General features: G+C 33.6%; 1 long non-coding RNA gene across 1 annotated transcript; it reads right to left on the bottom strand.

Annotated features, from left to right (window-relative positions):
- Window positions 1-5,743: 5,743 nt before the first annotated feature.
- Window positions 5,744-6,644, bottom strand: LOC131803342 (uncharacterized). The gene is made up of 2 exons (XR_009342530.1): window positions 6,355-6,644; window positions 5,744-6,289 (listed from the first exon to the last, which is right to left on the bottom strand). It is a non-coding gene; the product is annotated as an uncharacterized LOC131803342 (long non-coding RNA).
- Between the last annotated feature and the right edge of the window lie 2,306 nt (window positions 6,645-8,950).

An 8,950-nucleotide genomic window follows, 5' to 3' on the forward strand; every position in this document is an offset into this window, starting at 1 on the left:
ATATAGCTCCCACAATTTGGTCTAATTGTGCACCAAGTGGCCAATATCAGTACACATATCCTGAATTTTGGCACATCCAACCGAGTTCAGTCTAGAAGCAAGTACATCAGTACTTCATTCAAAGTTCGTAGTAGGCACTACAGCCTATTACAAAAAAAAAAACCAGTAAAGAAAGTCTTAAAGTCGGGCGGGGCCGATTTTATGATACCCTACACCACTTTGCTAATTTAGTTGAGCTCCACTTAATAATTAAAAGTTTTTATGGGAGAATTCAATCATACACGCTATGATTATAATTATAATTTAAAAATCAAAGGACTAAATTTGGCATACTACCTTCTATACTCAATTCGGTCGAATGTGCCAAATTCCATCACATTTGGGCAAATATTGGACGTTTGGTGCACAATAAATGGTAAATCGGACGAAGTTATATATGGGAGCTATATCCAAATCTGAAGCGATCTCGATAAAATTTATCAAAGGTATTTCTGAGCTGCATTTGATATATTTCCCCAAATATTGTTGTTACAGAGTGCATATTCCGGCTGCGGAGGACAAAAATAACAAATCGGATGAACAATATATATGGGAGCTATAGCTATATCTGAACCGATTTCGATAGAATTTGGCATACTTATTTTCAGGCCTAATTTGGTTGTATGTGCAAAACTCCATGCTACTCGGGCTGATATTACACGTTTGGTGCACAATAAAAGGCAAATCGGACGAGGATATATATGGGAGCTACATCGAAATTGTTACCGATTATCTCCAATTTCAATAGGGTTCGTCCTTGGGTCAAACAAATGTTGTTTGCAAAATTTCATCTCAATCGGATAATAAATGCGACCTGCATTTTGTTCACAAGAATACATGGACAGACGGACGGACGGACGGACGGACAGACGGACTGACATGCATAAATCAACTCAGAGAGTGATTCTGTGCAGATCATCAAAAGGATCTATGGGTCTATCTCGTTTCCTTTTGCCTGTTACAAACAAATGCACAAAGACATAATACCCTGACCACCTTGTGGTGTAGGGTATAAAAATGTATGCAGTTCAACGTCTTCATATAGCCTCCATATAACACGGTATTTTGATGATTTTGGCGACATTATTGACCGCAATTTTTTAAAATCTCGTATTTGAGGATCTTATTGGGTACCACAGCTTATGACAAAAAAAGTAAGGAAAAGTCAAAAGTCGGACGGTCCGACTATATGATACCCTACACCACTATGCATATTTGGTAGAGCTCTCTTAACAAAAGCATTTATTTAAAGTAGATCATACCTCCTATCAACATTTGGCTTTAGAGCGGGTATAGTTTGCTATAGAGTACATGATATCACTTAAAGAGGGATTATATTAAAAAATATATATCGGAGCCGAGTTGCACAAAATGGAAACGTACGTCCCGAAATTCACTCCATTTGGGCTGATATTAGCCATTGTTTGCACAATAAACCTGAAATCGGATTAAGGATATATATGGGAGCTATATCCAAATCTCAGCCGATCTTGATGAAATTTGGCAAATGTTTTTCCGAGCTCTATAAGATATCAGATACCAAATATTGTTGTTGTCAAATGCATATTACGAATGTGAGGGACTTAAACACCAAATCGGATGAAACATATATGTAGATATAGCTTTCATATATCTTCAACCGATTTCGGGGTAATTGTGCCACAAATGGCTAATATAAGTCCAAATGACCTGTATTTTCGTAAATCTTACCGAATTCAGTATAGAAGCAAGAAAGTCAAATTTTAACATCGTTTCAGATATAGGTATGGGTTTGGGGTTTTAAGTCCCTCACATGCGTAATATGTACTCCAGAAGAATGATATTTGGTAGAGGATACTTCACGAAAATACCTCTGTCAAATTTTATCGAGATCGGTTCAGATTAGGATATAGCTCCCATATATATCTTCAACGGATTTCGGGTTTATTGTGCACCAAATGAGCGCTATCTGTCAAAAAGTCCTGAATTTTGGCACATGCGGCCGATATCGATAAAATTTGGCAAAGGTCGTGTGCATATTCCAAATGTGAGGGATTTAAAGACCAAATCGGATGAAACATATGTATGGGAGCTATAGCTATATCTGAACCGATTTCCTCCTAATTTGATGTACTTGCTTCTAGACTGAATTCGGTCGGATGTACCAAAATTCAGGTCATTTAAACCGATATTGGCCATTTGGTGCACAATTAACCCGAAAGCGGTTGAAGATATATATCGAGCCCTTCCCGCGAAAATGTTGTAAGCGACAAAAACAAAATTTTACAGCAGACGGTTTTTATTGTATAACTTTTTATATATCCAAAATTTTTGAATGAAATCATACATAGTCTCTGTACGGAGTCGTATTTATAACATAAAATAATAAAAAAATGTTGTTTTTGCAATATAACGGTAGTTTTTGTCGGTTACATCTTTTTCGCTGTCATAAAACCGAACGATTACTCCTTATAGTGTCGGTTACATTAATCTCAGCATAAAAGTACAAGTTTTTAGGTAATTCATGTGGTTTATTTTATTTTTCTTGAACATTTATAAAATTAATAGGCAAATTTTACATCAAACTTCAGATGAATAAAAATAAAATATTTTTATATTTCATGAAATAGTTAATTCGACGATTGAAGGTTAATCTTCTTAATCTGTTTCTGGAAGTGTATCCATCGTTGAATTGTTGTTATTTAAATTTATATATTCACCATGGAATTTTGGCGGAATAATGTTCTTATTGCAAAGATGTGTTAAATCGTTGTATTTCATTCTTGAAATCGGAAGTGGGTGTTCATATAGTGATTGGGGGCAAGAGCTTGGTGACAAATTCCTTCTTGTATTTCGTCTATTCGTATCAATATTTTTTGTCTCTGAGTTTTCAAAATATCCATACTTTAGGGTAATGATAGGATTATCTTTGCAGAATATTGCACATCTCAAACGTTGTATAGATAATTTACAGGAATTTGGGAATATATTTTCTGAAATCCAATTCTTAAAATCAGTATGACTCATCGCAATACATTTGTAACCATTGGGATTTGTTCTTGAATTAGATATTAAGGTATACCATTCAATCGGGGCCCAAACTGTTCTGTTACGAACGAATGATTCAATAGTGCTATGTATTGAATCCACGGGCATCATTGTATGCCCGGGCAATAAATAAGTTATTTTAATATTTGTTACAAAGGTTGATTCCTTAAGAAAATAAAAAATAGTGGCAAGCATACTTCGATTGCGGTTCTGGCCAGCTCAACTGTCACAATAGAGGCTTATTGTTGTGTGTGTCTTCCTTTCATCAATAATTTTTAAATACTGAAATATTATAGTACATATTTCATTACATCCCCGTTTTCCATCAGTTTCTCCCCATAAAAAACAATAACCATTTCTAGTGCCGTTTTCGTAAATACTTTCGTTATAGTATGCGTATTTCCGTGAATAGAATAATGTTATATTTTTTCCATGAGGTGTGTTTAAAACTTTTTGCAGATCAAAGCTGGCGCAAAGTAATGACTTGTCTTTTTGTTCTTTTAAAAATATTTCTTTGGAATGATTTTTGTCTCTAATGTGATTTTGATATGAATCCGTTTGGTTTAAAAGCAATTGCTGTTCGCGATCAAGGTTATTGTATTTTTCACATAACACACACTTATCTTTCTTTGGTAAATGAAATCCAATATGAAAACAGTTTTTAAAAATGTGACGAAAAACTCTTAAGGAGAGTATATCAGATTCTTTGTCCTTATTTTTCAAATGTTGTTTATAAACATCGTATAAACCTTTTATGTTACGAAATTCTTGAGGGAGGTACATTTTTTTGCTTTTATTTCTGCAGTAATGCGAAGGAACGGCGGGAAGTTGTTCAATAAAATTCTTCAAAATGTTCACCTTTGATGGATCTGATTTATTATGGGGTGCAGTAGATTTTTTCTTATCTGTCCGTATATTTGTTACATTTGACTGATTTCGAGCTGACACTAAACGAGTTTGGGAAATGTGAAGAGTTTTTAGCAAAAATTGTTGGCAAACTTTAAAATAAATATTTTTGAAGTTTATCATGTAGGAATAACTATACTTTTTTTATTGCTGTCCGATCTATGTGTTGTCGATCTAACTCTGAAAGTTTTTGGCCGCATTCATTCCCACATATTTTATTTATGCAAGGGTTAGGTTGAACGGAAGTGTCTCTTTTTGATAAGTTTCCAACAATTCGTTTTAATCTATTCACTTTATAACCTCTTTTGCCTATGATCATTTCATCTTGTCGGTTACATCTTTTTCGCTGTCATAAAACCGAACGATTACTCCTTATAGTGTCGGTTACATTAATCTCAGCATAAAAGTACAAGTTTTTAGGTAATTCATGTGGTTTATTTTATTTTTCTTGAACATTTATAAAATTAATAGGCAAATTTTACATCAAACTTCAGATGAATAAAAATAAAATATTTTTATATTTCATGAAATAGTTAATTCGACGATTGAAGGTTAATCTTCTTAATCTGTTTCTGGAAGTGTATCCATCGTTGAATTGTTGTTATTTAAATTTATATATTCACCATGGAATTTTGGCGGAATAATGTTCTTATTGCAAAGATGTGTTAAATCGTTGTATTTCATTCTTGAAATCGGAAGTGGGTGTTCATATAGTGATTGGGGGCAAGAGCTTGGTGACAAATTCCTTCTTGTATTTCGTCTATTCGTATCAATATTTTTTGTCTCTGAGTTTTCAAAATATCCATACTTTAGGGTAATGATAGGATTATCTTTGCAGAATATTGCACATCTCAAACGTTGTATAGATAATTTACAGGAATTTGGGAATATATTTTCTGAAATCCAATTCTTAAAATCAGTATGACTCATCGCAATACATTTGTAACCATTGGGATTTGTTCTTGAATTAGATATTAAGGTATACCATTCAATCGGGGCCCAAACTGTTCTGTTACGAACGAATGATTCAATAGTGCTATGTATTGAATCCACGGGCATCATTGTATGCCCGGGCAATAAATAAGTTATTTTAATATTTGTTACAAAGGTTGATTCCTTAAGAAAATAAAAAATAGTGGCAAGCATACTTCGATTGCGGTTCTGGCCAGCACAACTGTCACAATAGAGGCTTATTGTTGTGTGTGTCTTCCTTTCATCAATAATTTTTAAATACTGAAATATTATAGTACATATTTCATTACATCCCCGTTTTCCATCAGTTTCTCTCCATAAAAAACAATAACCATTTCTAGTGCCGTTTTCGTAAATACTTTCGTTATAGTATGCGTATTTCCGTGAATAGAATAATGTTATATTTTTTCCATGAGGTGTGTTTAAAACTTTTTGCAGATCAAAGCTGGCGCAAAGTAATGACTTGTCTTTTTGTTCTTTTAAATATATTTCTTTGGAATGATTTTTGTCTCTAATGTGATTTTGATATGAATCCGTTTGGTTTAAAAGCAATTGCTGTTCGCGATCAAGGTTATTGTATTTTTCACATAACACACACTTATCTTTCTTTGGTAAATGAAATCCAATATGAAAACAGTTTTTAAAAATGTGACGAAAAACTCTTAAGGAGAGTATATCAGATTCTTTGTCCTTATTTTTCAAATGTTGTTTATAAACATCGTATAAACCTTTTATGTTACGAAATTCTTGAGGGAGGTACATTTTTTTGCTTTTATTTCTGCAGTAATGCGAAGGAACGGCGGGAAGTTGTTCAATAAAATTCTTCAAAATGTTCACCTTTGATGGATCTGATTTATTATGGGGTGCAGTAGATTTTTTCTTATCTGTCCGTATATTTGTTACATTTGACTGATTTCGAGCTGACACTAAACGAGTTTGGGAAATGTGAAGAGTTTTTAGCAAATATTGTTGGCAAACTTTAAAATAAATATTTTTGAAGTTTATCATGTAGGAATAACTATACTTTTTTTATTGCTGTCCGATCTTCGTCTACGTATATTATTTCGTGTTACGCAAGAAGCTAACCAATTTGTTTGCCTTGATTTGGAATCCATTCCCCAGTAAAATTCATTTATGTGTTGTCGATCTAACTCTGAAAGTTTTTGGCCGCATTCATTCCCACATATTTTATTTATGCAAGGGTTAGGTTGAACGGAAGTGTCTCTTTTTGATAAGTTTCCAACAATTCGTTTTAATCTATTCACTTTATAACCTCTTTTGCCTATGATCATTTCATCTTCTATTGGGTTGTCACTTTCACTATCACTATAAGGTACAAGAGCCACTGAAATTTTAAAATATTTTGTTTTTTATAGAAAATTCGAGTACTATTTTCAAAATCCAACTTACTTTAGAAGAAGGTATTTATTTAAAACCGTTCAGAGCGAAATTCCTTGTAAATAACCGAATTATTTCATAATAACTTAATATGTTATTTTAATGTAAGCGACACTTCGCTGTCACCATAAAACGTAAACAAAATAAAAAGTGTACATACATTAAAATTGTTTTTGCTCTAATATCATAACGGTTCCTAATAGAGTTCTAATATTTTGCGATTTGACGTAATGGAGTATTCTTTATCGATTGCTATCAAAAAAGAAAAATCGAAAAAATGTCGCTTACAACATTTTCGCGGGAAGGGCTCGATATGGAAATACAGGCACAAAATTGACAGAAGAAGGGCACACTTAGGATAAAATTGTATTCAGCTGGTAGCTTTACCTTACCTTTTATACCCTCCACCATGCTATGGAGGGTATATTAATTATGTCATTCCGTTTGTAACTCATCGAAATAATGATCTTAGACCCAACAAAGTATATATATTATTGATCAGCGTAAAATTCTAAGACGATTTAGCCATGTCCGTCTGTCTGTCTGTTTGTTGTAATCACGCTATCTTTCGAACGAATTGAGATAAAAGGCTAAAATTTTGCACATATGTCTTTTTTGCCAGTAGATAAATGGGCCATGTAGGTTCACGTTTTCATATAGCCCCCATATAACGGTACCTCCCGATACTCGGTATTTTCATGATTTTAGCAACATTATTCACCGGAATTGTTTCATGTTTGGCATTTGAAGTTCGAAATGGATACTACAGCCAGAGACACAAAATTGTCTGTGCAGGTCCACGTCTTCGTATAGCCCCCATAAAACGGTACCTCCCGATATTCGGTATTTTGATGATTTTGGCGACATTATTCACGGGAATTGTTTCAAATTAGGTATTTGAAGTTCGTTATAGATACTACAGTCTGTGACAGAAAATTGTCTGTGCGGGTCCACGTCTTCATATAGCCCCCATATAACGGTACCTCTCTATATTCGGTATTTTGATGATTTTAGCGACATTATTCAAATTTGGTGTTTGAAGTTCGTAATGGAAGCTACAGCCTGTGACAGGAAATTGTCTATGCAGGTCCAGGTCTTCGTATAGCTCCTATATAACGGTACCTCCCTATGTACGGTATTTTGATGATTTTGGCTACATTATTCACCGTTTATTTCAAGTTTCGAATTTGAATATGTAATGGCTTGTGACAAACAATGGCTATGTAGGTGCACGTCGCACAGGCCCTTATATAACGGCTATATTCGGTATTTTTAAAATGTTAACAGAATTTTTGGCGAATGTTATCTTTTTCGAAAAATTTTCAAATTCGTTCAAAGTTCGGCCCGGCTGAACTTACTGCTTTTTTACTTGTTGTTGTTCCATGCCTCAACATAAAACAATTTAAAAACGCTTAAATGACGTATGAAAAACTAAAGCATGACGCCAACGATGTGTCCACCAAGTGAATAGTAATTTCCAACTTGATTTCGATAAAAATGCTATATTTGATGTGATATCCTAAAAATAGATGAACGGCCATAAAATTTCGCAAATCAAGCGTTTTGGGCAGCATTTCTTTTTGTGGAAATAACATGTATTTCTTTCAGCACACTGTGCTTTATTTTAACCATTTGAAGACTAATTCACAAAATCGCAGACTGAAATGTTTCTTTAAAAAATGTATCATCGCACAGAAACTTCAAATGGTATTGAAATGTGAGAAAAAAAAAACTTTAAACTAATGCATTTGAAAAAAAAATACTTAAAAGGCCAGGGAAAAATAAAACAAAACATAAATAACAATGAAAGTGAAAAACAATCTCGGAAAGTTGATTGAAACCGGTGGTTAACAATTCACTCACTTGCAGTTCATTTGTGGCAAGTGTTTTGTTTTGTTGCACACATCAAATGCTTGGCAATTATTTAAACTTTCTCACTTTAATGATACAAAAAAAAAAAAAAAAAAAAAAAATGATCGTGTGAGAGCAGCCAACAGAGTGTGAGTGTGTGCTGTGTGTGTATGTGTGGTTAGAAGAAAGATTTTTATTGCGCTGCGCCTCGTTAATCTTTAATTGTGGTTAAATTAAATAAATGACAACAACTCATATCGATTTAACAAACCAAAAAAAAAAAAAAAAAAAATAAAAAAAATTAACGAATTTTTATTTCCCTTATTTATGTGAGACTTTGTTGGACTAACGGACGTATGGACATACAAACGGGTGACCAGATAGCCAACCATTTCACACATCCTTCCTTTGCGGAGTTTTATTTTTAATGGGAATTGTTTTTTGTTTTTTGTTTTGTTTTGTGCGAATTAATGTTTGCACAATTCATACAAATGTGAATGAAGAAAAGACCAACTAGTGAATAATATTTAAATTAAGTTTCCACATCAATGACTTGGCAGTTGCCTGGATGGATGAACAAATGAAAGGGGTGGATGGATGATGGCTGGTTACTTGGAATGGGGGGGAAACATAATTAAATTCCAGCCTGAGAAAGAGAAGGCCGCTGGCATGAGCCATGGGCTTTATTAAATTCCAACCAATAAACATACGTTTATAGGTATGAATTTATGTATGCACGTATGTTTGCATACATAAG

The sequence above is a fragment of the Musca domestica genome, unplaced genomic scaffold, assembly GCF_030504385.1.
Source record: "Musca domestica strain aabys unplaced genomic scaffold, Musca_domestica.polishedcontigs.V.1.1 29, whole genome shotgun sequence".
NCBI lineage: Eukaryota > Metazoa > Arthropoda > Insecta > Diptera > Muscidae > Musca > Musca domestica.